A 13,297-nucleotide genomic window follows, 5' to 3' on the forward strand; every position below is an offset into this window, starting at 1 on the left:
ATGCCGAGTATTAAAGACAGTAAATCAGCTAAGTTAAATCATGTTTATAAATTTACTGGCAATTATTGACGAGTGAACAACCACAACCAGGGTGCTAATGGGGTATTATTAATTTATTACTATAATCAAAACTAAGTCTAAACCCAGGGTCATACAGCGCTGCCCTACCAGGGCAAGTGAACACAATTTTGTAGTGCCTGCTGGAGGTCAGGTCTCAAACGCTTTATTATATAGGAATAAAGGAGTGGAATGGATTGATTATGTCAAGGCCAGTCCTAGCATGAACCAGTTAGTTTATTTAGGCACAGGTACACATAAGTACGATTATCATACATAGTGTAAATTACCTAGGATAACCCCCAAAAACAGTGATTCTTGTATAGTTAACATTGGCGTACCTACTTTGGGTTATCCTAGGTTCTCTGCACATATGCTGCTATGTATGATAATCTATGTGACTGTATTTGTGTATACCTGAATAAACTTACTTATTATTGTAAGCTTATCCTCCCTATTTAATGTTCATTTAATGGGACGAAGTTATAGCATGGTTCCAGGCCTCTGTATTTATTGATCTGGGTCTCCCTGAAACTGGTGCCACCTTTACCCCATCAGCTTCAGAGTATTAGAGGTGCCAGTCAATGTGGACGCATAGGTGTAGTCCCATGTAATGTGCCGTCCGTCTTTCCAGGGTAGCATGGTCAGGGCCGGATTAAGAAGTCTCCGGGTCCTTGGCTATTCAGATCGGCGGGGCCCCTTTTAGTTACGGGTAAGCGAAGCGACCCCTTCCAGCTTGGGGGTGGGGGTGGGGGGGTCGGAGTGAGCCTGTTTAAGGTCTAATTAAATACATTCTGTCTATTTAGATTAAATTTAATAGGGAAAGTACATCAAGACAACCAAAACCATTTACCAACAGCCATTATAACTATCTTGTTAAATCATGCATTTTAAAGAGAATAAACTCAAGACAGCATAGTATAACTAGATTAGGCTATTAAAGTAGTGACATCATGTACCTATTATATTCAGCATAACCACTACAGCACTATTATTCCCTTTATAAATCACTGACCATTATTGTTATCATTGCATCATGCATAAGACTATCAAATCATATAAACTCAAGAAAGTAAAGAATTGTTTATATTCACAGGCACTTCTTGTGACCAGGTGTGGACGTATCAGTGGTTCATTACTTTGTAATTTGTTCATGACTGTAACCATGTATAGGAGTGAAGCTGATTCATTACCTCTGTAACTTGCCATGATTAGTGACCAGATCTACCTGGAGTTCATTACCTTTGTAACTAGTTCAGCTATCATAACTTTGGGGTCCAGTCACTGGACCCATTATGTACCTTTGTAATCTTTTGACTACCGCCCACAGGATGGGTATGGGGTGCATAAAGATATTAAACTAAAGTGTGTGTGTGTGTGTGTGTGTGTGTGTGTGTGTGTGTGTGTGTGTGTGTGTGTGTGTGTGTGTGTGTGTGTGTGTGTGTGTGTGTGTGTGTGTGTGTGGTGTGTGTGACTCAACAATCAATATTTGCACCAATAACTCATCCTCATATCCGACATAGACAAGGATGTCAGCCACAGCACCGTGTCTTCCTTTGCAGATGACACCCGAATCTGCATGACAGTGTCTTCCATTGCAGACACTGCAAGGCTCCAGGCGGACATCAACCAAATTTTTCAGTGGGCTGCAGAAAACAATATGAAGTTCAACGATGAGAAATTTCAATTACTCAGATATGGTAAACATGAGGAAATTAAATCTTCATCAGAGTACAAAACAAATTCTGGCCACAAAATAGAGCGAAACACCAACGTCAAAGACCTGGGAGTGATTATGTCGGAGGATCTCACCTTCAAGGACCATAACATTGTATCAATCGCATCTGCTAGAAAAATGACAGGATGGATAATGAGAACCTTCAAAACTAGGGAGGCCAAGCCCATGATGACACTCTTCAGGTCACTTGTTCTATCTAGGCTGGAATATTGCTGCACTCTAACAGCACCTTTCAAGGCAGGTGAAATTGCCGACCTAGAAAATGTACAGAGAACTTTCACGGCGCGCATAACGGAGATAAAACACCTCAATTACTGGGAGCGCTTGAGGTTTCTAAACCTGTATTCCCTGGAACGCAGGAGGGAGAGATACATGATTATATACACCTGGAAAATCCTAGAGGGACTAGTACCGAACTTGCACACGAAAATCACTCACTACGAAAGCAAAAGACTTGGCAGACGATGCACCATCCCCCCAATGAAAAGCAGGGGTGTCACTAGCACGTTAAGAGACCATACAATAAGTGTCAGGGGCCCGAGACTGTTCAACTGCCTCCCAGCACACATAAGGGGGATTACCAACAGACCCCTGGCAGTCTTCAAGCTGGCACTGGACAAGCACCTAAAGTCAGTTCCTGATCAGCCGGGCTGTGGCTCGTACGTTGGTTTGCGTGCAGCCAGCAGCAACAGCCTGGTTGATCAGGCGCTGATCCACCAGGAGGCCTGGTCACAGACCGGGCCGCGGGGGCGTTGACCCCCGAAACTCTCTCCAGGTAAACTCCAGGTAAATTACAGTTGTGACCGGGTGTGGAAGTGTGAATTGCTCATTACTCTATAATTTGTTCATGATTGTAGCCAAAGTATAAACGTAAGTAACCATTCTACAGAATTCATTACCTTTGTAACTTGTGAGCTCATTACCTTTGTACCTAGTTCAGCTATCAAAACTTTGGGGGCCCAGTCCCTGGACCCATTACGTACCTCTGTAATCTGTAAATACCTTTGTAACTTGTCATGATTGTGACCAGACTTACCTGGAGTTCATTACCTTTGTAAATTGTGAGTTCATTACCTTTGTAAATTGTGAGTTCATTACCTTTGTAAATTGTGAGTTCATTACCTCTGTAACTTGCTCAGCTATCAAAACTTTGGAGTCCAGTCCCTGGACCAATTATGTACCTCTGTAATCTTTTGACTACCGCCCACAGGATGGGTATGGGGTGCATAATAAACATATTAAACTAAAACTAACTTCTTAAATAAACTTTTTTCTGGATTTCATATTGGCAAAATCATCAATTATATTCTGAAAATCAATATTTCTTGTTAGATCAGACTCAGTGGTCAACAAGGCTAGGTTACACAATTTGTCTTGGCTCATTGTTGAACGGAGCTGGTTTTTCACTCTTTTCAAAACAGAAAATGAACGTTCTCCTTCACAGTTAGTAGCGGAAGTGTTAGTTAGGTAAAGGCGATACACTATGTCAACATTAGGGAAGGTTTCTGAGATACCTGCATTTCTTAAATGTTTCAAAGCAGCTGAGGGCGCACATTTTTCAGGTGGAGCTTTAATCTGATTCATATACCCAGAAAAATGAGCTATTTCTTCAACAAATGTGTCCTGAACATCTGCTGAAAGGTGTTGTTGCAACTTTAATGCAGCTTCTCTCAATTCTGCATCTGGCATAGTAGTAATTTTGAACAGAAATCCAAACTTGTCATTGAGATTCTGGTAGATTTCTTTTCTTTTCACCAATTCTGTAATCAGTGAATCCAGAATGACTAAGTATGTAGCTGTCTTACATTTCTGCCTTGGTAGCAACACAATTTCATTGTCTGGCTCTTCAAAATTGCGTTTCCTCTTCCTTGACCGCTGTTGATCAGCCCGGTAACTGTAGTCTTTCACCAGCAGTTTAGCTTTCTCTTCAAACATTTCAAAAGCTTCATCATCGCGAAGTGAGCTTACAAATTCCACTAAGCCTGCATAGAGGTTAGCACAAGTAGCCATTTCAATTTCAATTTTCTGAAGTGTCTTGTTCGTGGCATTTAACCGTTCCAGTATACAGTCCCAAAGCACACAGAGTAAGGCCAATTCAAAATCTTCCAATTTTGATGCTAAGCTGGCTGCTTCGCTTCTTGTAGTTGCTGTCTGGTCTTCATCCTCTGCTATTTGGATCAAAGCAGAACGTATTTCAGCAAAGCTGTCTTTCAAAGCATGTGTTGCATCATGCTGCGCTGACCACCTTGTTGTTGATAATGATTTGATGACATCTCCATGAATGGTTGACTTGAGTATACTCCACCGATGCGTTGAAACAGAGAAAAAATTAAAGAGTGCTTGTAAAAGTCCAAAAAATGAAACTGCAGCGACACAACACTCCGCAGCACATGACCCAACAAGATTAAGAGAGTGTGCTTAGCAGGGCACATATTCAGCAAGTGGGTTGATTTGCTTGATACGGGCTTGCAATCCATTATATTTACCCGACATGTTACTTGCATTGTCGTAGCTCTGGCCACGGCAATCCATAATAGAGAGATCATGTTCAAGCAGAGTATCCAGTACTACATTCATCATTGTTTCTCCATCATGGCCTGAAAGAGGAATGAATTTTATAAAGCGCTCTACAGGCTAACCACTGGAGTCGACAAAGTGAACAATGAATGTCAATTGATCTGTATGTGAAATATCTGGTGTTGAATCTACACTTATTGCAAAGTATTTTACAGTTTTCACAGCTGCTATGATGTTATTGAGGACCTTCTTAGTCATCAGTTCAATAAATTCATTGCATATAGTAGATGACATGTAAGATACATTATTATTATAATCAAAAAGAAGCGCTAAGCCACAAGGGCTATACAGCGCTGCACATGTAAGATACAGTGCCTCTTCCTGCATTCCCAAGGCGTGACACATGATTTGCTAAGAATGGATCGAATTGTGCTAATAGTTCTATGATCCCTAGGAAACTGCCATTGTTTTCCGAACCAAAAACCTCATTTTCTCCACGGAAAGCAAGTCATCTTAGAGCTAAGAATTTTACAACAGCAACAACTCTTTCTAGAACTTTTCTCCAATAAGTGCGCTCTTTTTCAGTTTGATTTTCCAAATGAGAATCCAATAAGCCTTTTTTCTGTGCACGAAATACATTGGCTAAAATGCAGCTCCTGTGAGTGGTGCTGTTTTCATGTTCCTCAAAACGCTTGGAATTTTTCCAGTCATTGAACCCCTGTGTGAAGGTATTTTCTTTGGTAGAAAATAGCTTGCATGCTGAACAGTACACTTTTCCTGAGCTTTCAGAGTATACCATCCATGATCTTTTCACAGTTTCTGAATTTTCAAGCTTCCTATAAAACAGATGACTTTAAACAACGACGACTTCCATCTTAAATCCTTGCTGATTTCCTAAAGTCAATGTTCAGAGTTTGACTGAAGTTTTCTGCAAGGAAAGCATTACGTAGAGAATCTGGGATTACATTTTGCCATGAGGCAGGATCTTTTAAGACAAAAGCCTGTGGATGAAATGTCCGTTGAGACATTGAGAGGAGACACAAAAGAAGATGCTGGCTGAGAAATAATGGAGGGAGGGCTTCCTGTATGATCTGACGTATCTGCAGATTCAACTGTACTGGTAACATCAGAAACTGTTTTCGTGAGCATGTCTGTGATCTTTCTGCAGCTTCCTACATCTTTTTTTTCTGTTCTTCTTCTTGAATTTTCTTCTTTCTTTTCTGTGACCCACTCGCATAAGAACGTCCAACATCACGTTCACGAGATGCCATAATGAGGATGTATCACTGTCTGTAATCATGCAAATACAATTTTTTCATTATCAATTATTATTTTTTTAATTATTAATTTTTTTTCTGTCAATTGGGGGGATATGGCCCTTGTAGCCCCCTTTCCTCTGGCTGCGCATCTAAAAATTCAAAACGTTACCAGAAAGGAGTCATATACAGAACTTTTACCATAGATTAGGTTAGTGATTTGGGCTACGAATATTTTACTAATTCATCCTCCTTGATCTCCAATTTACTTAAACAGAAATCGTACTGAGTCCAAGAACAATGCACAGTGGTATTTATATTACCATTTTCATAACTAAACTAATCATTATGTTTTGCATGATATATGCCCTACCACCATAGATAAGGACATGAGAATTAAAGAATGCAGGGACAATTTTCAGTTTCACCCAACCAACGATTTTCTAATGTGGCTTATGTGTTTCTGGGGAAATATGTAGTAAATTAATTGATGTTCTACATCACTTCCGTCGCAACTTGAAAACTAAGTATTTGCGACGGAAGTGATGTAGAACATCAATCAATTGAGATCTGTTATTGAAATGATAAAGACTTAAAGACAGGACAAAGTGCTTTTAAAACCTGCAAACGGAAGTCAAGTTTGCGTTTTAAGGTTTTTCTTTATAGTATTTTTACCAAAAATGCGTCTTGACTGGTCCATGCGTCTTTACTGGTCAAGTAACCCTATCAGGTACCTCCCTTAACATTTAGAGGCGAAAACAAACATTTATCCATACACATCAATGTCTATCAACAACACTTCAGTTAATTTGTCACAGTACAAGTCTAGATAACGTGTAATTACTACAGAAAATTGGAGAGGAATCTCCCATACTCACCCATTAGCGGGAAAACACAGCTGTTCTGATGTAAACAAAGGCGTGTTGAGTGTTGCCATCTATGGTTAGGTTTATTTATTTTTATTTTATTTTATTTCATTATTTATTTTTGTTTTGATTAATTTTTAAAAATCAATTTTACTCTCCAAACACTTGAACTTTTTAGGTAGGGACCCCTTTGCACTTGCACCATGTGCGCAGTCTTGGATGAGCCCCTGAACCCCTTATAATAAATAATAATAATAATCTTTATTTACTACAAGTACATGTACATGGTATACAGTCCTAGCTGACAACAATGACATACTACTACATAGAAAGCCACTTGTTATGCTGAGCATCTCGGGCAAATTAGGTCAGTGTCCCAGGATGCGACCCACACCAGTCGACTAACACCCAGGTACCCATTTTACTGATGGGGAACATAGACAACAGGTGGAAAGAAACACGTCCAATGTTTCTACTCTGGCTGGGAATCGAACCCAGGCCCTCGCCGTGTGAAGCGAGAGCGTTAACCACCAGGCCACCAGAGCCCTTGGACCGCGGGGCCCCCAAATGCGCGGGGCCCTAGGCAAATGCCTAGTTTGCCTATGTGGTAATCCGGCCCTGAGCATGGTGACCACTTCTGGACGCTTCTGACTTCCATCAAGCCTCAGTACCTGAGGTTCCAGTTCTGCTGAGCCACGAGCTGTGGCCAAACTTCCCTTGATGTCACTGACATCTTCGTTTTCCGTATACTTCTCACAGGCTCTGGTGGCCTGGTGGTTAACGCTCTCGCTTCACACAGCGAGGGTCTGGATTCGATTCCCAGCCAGAGTATAAACATTGGATGTGTTTCTTTCCACCTGTTGTCTATGAACATCAAAATGGTATACAATACCGACAGGTTGGTAGGTAAGACACATAGGCAACAGTTAGGCAACTTTATTCCGAAACGTTTCGCCTACACAGTAGGCTTCTTCAGTCGAATACAGAAAGTAGGCAGGAACAGTAGAGATGTGAAGACAATGTAATCAGTCCATCACCCTTGAAGTCGTAGAATTTGAGGTTGTCAGTCCCTCAGCCTGGAGAAGTTCAGTTCCAAAGTCAGGAACTATCTGAAGATCAAGCGACAGTGCGGAGACTTAAATACTGTCGGAAGGAGAGGTGCAGAGTAGTAGTAGTAGTGAGAATGTAGCCACTGAGCGGTCATGTCCCCATCAGGTCCAACAATTCTCACTTGAAAAGTTTGTCCAAGGTGTTTTCTGTACCAAGATACCATTTTGATGTTCATCTTGTCAGACACTGCAACACATGGCATCTTGGTACAGAAAACACTTTGGACAAACTTTTCAAGTGAGAATTGTTGGACCTGAGGGGGACATGACCTCCCAGTGGCTACATTCTCACTACTACTACTACTATGCACCTCTCCTTCCGACAGTATTTAAGTCTCCGCACTGTCGCTTGATCTTCAGATAGTTCCTGACTATGGAACTGAACTTCTCCAGGCTGAGGGACTGACAACCTCAAATTCTACGACTTCAAGGGTGATGGACTGATTACATCGTCTTCACATCTCTACTGTTCCTGCCTACTTTCTGTATTCGACTGAAGAAGTCTACTGTGTAGGCGACACGTTTCGGAATAAAGTTGCCTAACTGTTGCCTATGTGTCTTACCTACCAACCTGTTGTCTATGTTCCCCATCAGTAAAATGGGTACCTGGGTGTTAGTCGACTGGTGTGGGTTGCATCCTGGGACACTGACCTAATTTGCCCGACATGCGGATCAGAACAAGCGGCTTTCTATATAGTAGTATGTCATTGTTGTCAGCTAGGCATAGTAAATAAAGATATTATTATTATATGACAGACGAAATCAGGCAGCCCAGACTGATCAGCTGTGAGATATATATATAAACACTGATCTCTGGGTCTAAGATCACAGGGATGCTCCAGAATTTCTACAGTAGGCTGGCCGAGGGAGAGTCGGCTATCTGGGTGGAAAGAGGCCTAGGAAACTTACTTGTTTTGAAGCAGCGTTATTGTATTTACCATTCTTTATTTGGAAGCTTTAGGGGGCTGAAACCTCCAGCCCCCCTTCCCCTTGGTGCTGTGACTATCTTGTAAGAGCGTTTATCTCCAGCTCTGTGCCTCTGCATTCTTTCGCCTCTAGGTACTCCATGCACATTTTCATGTTATCATATGAAAAAAAAATATTGAAACATAATATTCACTGAAGTGTATGAAGTTATTGTGAGGGTTGAGAAGTTCGAGACTGTATTAAAAAAGGCTCGTTGACCTTTCCATTGAAGACCTCCAGTAAGTGTTGTGTGAACGATGAATACAGAATCAATGGTAACAATATACACTACCGCCAAGTAGATAAGTAAATCATATGTGCAGTAGTTTGACATCTTTCATCTTCGTTGACCAGACGTTTCTCCTGCTCAGCAGGCTTTTTTCAGTAGAAACACAGAGGCGACAACATAGAAAGACAAATATGGAAATTGCATCACACCTTGCTAACCTTTATTTTTAACACCGATATGTTTTACCCTTTATATTTTCAACATAGATGTGCCTGACTAATGTTCCAGCTGGTGCTTCATAATGGGTTCGACACGCATCATACAGTGTCCTGGGGGACTCCGTCAAACACGCACAAGCTTGAGTCCTTGAATAAGCGGGTTCATATCTCAGTAAGTAGACTCTCCCGTTAACTCATGTTGTCCAGCAGGTTAATATTGGTAATTCACTAAAGAGTTATCTTTCAATAGTTACATTGGTCGTAGTGGTAGTAATGAAGAATGAGATGGTCAGGTCATCCTGCTTGGTGAAATACGACTGGAAACCCATACTACGTGGTGGAGGGTGACAGGAAATAAGCGATATGTGGTGGAATATGACAGGAAACCCATGATATGTGATAGAGTATAACAGGAAACCCATGCTATGTGATGGATGACAGGAAACCCATGCTATGTGATGGAGTATGAGAGGAAACCCATGCTATGTGATGGAGTATGAGAGGAAACCCATGCTATGTGATGGAATGTGACAGGAAATCCATGCTGTGTGGAGTATGAAAGGAAACCCATGCCATGTGATGGAGTATGACAGGAAACCCATGCTATGTGATGGAGTATGACAGGAAACCTATGGTGTGTGATGGAATATGACAGGAAGCCCATGCTATGTGATGGGATGTGACAGGAAATCCATGCAATGTGATGGAGTATGACAGGAAACCCATGCTATGTGATGGAATGTGACAGGAAACCCATGCTATGTGATGAAGTTTGACCGGAAACCCATGCTATGTGATGGAGTATGACAGGAAACCCGTGCTATGTGGAGTATGACAGGAAACCCATGCTATGTGATGGAGTATGACAGGAAACCCATGCTATGTGATGGAATGTGACAGGAAATCCATGCAATGTGATGGAGTATGACAGGAAACCCATGCTATGTGATGGAATATGACAGGAAATCCATGCTATGTGATGGAGTATGACAGGAAACCTATGGTGTGTGATGGAATATGACAGGAAACCCATGCTATGTGATGGAATATGACAGGAAACCCATGCTATGTGATGGAATGTGACAGGAAATCCATGCCATGTGATGGAGTATGACAGGAAACCCATGCTATGTGATGGAATATGACAGGAAACCCATGCTATGTGATGGAGTATGACAGGAAACCTATGGTGTGTGATGGAGTATGACAGGAAACCCATGCTATGTGATGGAGTATGACAGGAAACCTATGGTGTGTGATGGAGTATGACAGGAAACCCATGCTATGTGATGGAGTATGACAGGAAACCTATGGTGTGTGATGGAGTATGACAGGAAACCCATGCTATGTGATGGAGTATGACAGGAAACCCATGCTATGTGATGGAATATGACAGGAAACCCATGCTATGTGATGGAGTATGACAGGAAACCCATGCTATGTGATGGAGTATATAAATTATCCTGTACAGTGAATGTCGTTTAAGTCAACATAGTTAAAAGAGGCTACAGCAAGAACTGTCAAATAAATCATTAAAGTCACATTATATGGTTGTACTTACTAGGCTAACACATTATGAAAGATTGAAGCATAACTACGGGATTTCTGTATGCACAACTAAATGTCATCCCATCTCTGTACATTATTATTTAGTTATACCTTCGTATTCAAGGCATCTGAGGAACACAAAACATTTTATACCAAATCACAGAATTACTAGTATTTCAACCCTAACACTCACAGGTTATTGCGTCTGTTTCAGAACTCACCTGCCATGGGTTTAAGTCCTCACCCGTTCTGTGATTTGTTTGCTATCGTGTTATGATTACATTTTTTATTAATACATCGGCCGTTTCCCACCAAGGCAGTGCCCCAAAAAATAAACACTTGCATCATTACTCACTCCATCACTGTCTTGCCAGAGGCAAGTCAGTTCCGGATCAGCCGGGCTGTGGCTCGTACGTTGGTTTGCGTGCAGCCAGCAGCAACAGCCTGGTTGATCAGGCTCTGATCCACCAGGAGGCCTGGTCACAGACCGGGCCGCGGGGGCGTTGACCCCCGGAACTCTCTCCAGGTAAACTCCAGGTAAACTCCAGGCGTGCTGACACTACAATCAAAAAAAATATCTACACCCCTCCTTCAGAGTGCAGGCACTGTACTTACTACCTCCAGGACTCAAGTCCGGCTAACCGGTCTCCATGAATACTTTCATAAATGTTACTTTACTCACACTCCAACAGCACTTCAAGTCATAAAAAACATTTGCCTCCACTCCTATCCAAAACCTAACGCACGCCTGTTGGAAGTCTAAGCCCCTCGCACACAAAACCCCCTTTACCCCCTCCCTCCAACTCTTCCTATAACGACCCCTACTCCTCCTTCCATCTACTCCAGATTTATACACCCTCCAAGTCATTCTAAATGTCCGAACCATCTCAACAGTCCCTCCTCAGCCCTCTGGATAATACTTTTAGAAGCTCCGTGAGTCATATAATACTGTCACCCAAGTGAATTTCAAAATTTTAGTTAAATAATTAGTACTGTGGTTCACCCCAATATAAAACCATAAGAAAAAGGCAACGGAAAATATTTTTTCAAGAAAAAGGTCACATAAAATTAGAGAATGAAAACCTCCCACCCACGTTCAGCTCAGACTTAACACAAGTTAACCTAAGTTAATACAAGCTAACCTAAGTTCACAAGCTAACCTGCCAAGCTAACCTAACACAAGCTAACCTGACAAGCTAACCTGACACAAGCTAACCTGACAAGCTAACCTGAAACAAGCTAACCTAACACAAGCTAACTTGACACAAGCTAACCTGACACAAGCTAACCTAACACAAGCTAACCTGACAAGCTAACCTAACACAAGCTAACCTGACACAAGCTAACCTGACAAGCTAACCTGACACAAGCTAACCTGACACAAGCTAACCTGACAAGCTAACCTGACACAAGCTAACCTGACACAAGCTAACCTGACAAGCTAACCTGACAAGCTAACCTGACAAGCTAACCTGACACAAGCTAACCTGACACAAGCTAACCTGACACAAGCTAACCTGACACAAGCTAACCTGCCAAGCTAACCTAACACAAGCTAACCTGACAAGCTAACCTGACACAAGCTAACCTGACAAGCTAACCTGACACAAGCTAACCTAACACAAGCTAACCTGAAACAAGCTAACCTAACACAAGCTAACTTGACACAAGCTAACCTGACACAAGCTAACCTAACACAAGCTAACCTGACAAGCTAACCTGACACAAGCTAACCTGACAAGCTAACCTGACACAAGCTAACCTGACACAAGCTAACCTGACAAGCTAACCTGACACAAGCTAACCTGACACAAGCTAACCTGACAAGCTAACCTGACACAAGCTAACCTGACACAAGCTAACCTGACAAGCTAACCTGACAAGCTAACCTGACAAGCTAACCTGACACAAGCTAACCTGACACAAGCTAACCTGACACAAGCTAACCTGACAAGCTAACCTGACAAGCTAACCTGACACAAGCTAACCTGACACAAGCTAACCTGACACAAGCTAACCTGACACAAGCTAACCTGACACAAGCTAACCTGACACAAGCTAACCTGACACAAGCTAACCTGACACAAGCTAACCTGACACAAGCTAACCTGATACAAGCTAACCTAACACAAGCTAACGTGACACGCTAACCTGACACAAGCTAACCTAACACAAGCTAACGTGACACGCTAACCTGAAACAAAGTAACGTAACACAAGGTAACCTAACACTAGGTAACCTAACACAAAGTAACCTGACACAAGCTAACCTAACACAAGCTAACCTAACACAAGCTAACCCGATCTATTATTTCTTAACCTAATATTAAGATACCTATTTCGGCTTTACCATCATCATTAAAGACAATAACACAGCCTAAGTAAGTTTATTTAGGCATAGGTACACATACCTGGAGTTGTTGAGGGTTCCGGGGGTCAACGCACAATTATCATACATAATGTAAATTAACTAGGATAACCCCAAAAAGTCAGATAAAGTGACTTATTTCCATTAGGGTCCTTGACTTCCAAAGTTAATTTTCTGTTGCCATGGCGGTGGCCAGGAGGCCTAGGTGAGTGTGCACCATGAACAAGGTCACCTTGCCTGGGGGTCCACACTACTACTAACACATCCTGATAGCCTTCACTTTTTCCTCAGAGTACATTATAAAATGATTGCCAGATTGTCTTAATTGGGAACTATAATAGCAAATTTTGTTTTTGTTGTAGTTATCGTGTTCTTGAAGACCGTGGAGTGTGGAAGGATTCCCTGTTTGTGTAGTACTGCAGGATG

At 41.9% G+C, this 13,297-nt stretch overlaps 1 protein-coding gene across 1 annotated transcript in view; it reads right to left on the minus strand.

The window, feature by feature from the left end:
• LOC128700744 (vam6/Vps39-like protein) overlaps positions 1-13,297 on the minus strand; it is a 61,057-nt gene that overhangs the window by 41,709 nt on the left and 6,051 nt on the right. The gene's annotated exons all lie outside the window — the stretch shown is intronic.

Source organism: Cherax quadricarinatus, chromosome 56 (genome assembly GCF_038502225.1).
Source record: "Cherax quadricarinatus isolate ZL_2023a chromosome 56, ASM3850222v1, whole genome shotgun sequence".
In the NCBI taxonomy this organism is placed as follows: Eukaryota; Metazoa; Arthropoda; class Malacostraca; order Decapoda; family Parastacidae; genus Cherax; species Cherax quadricarinatus.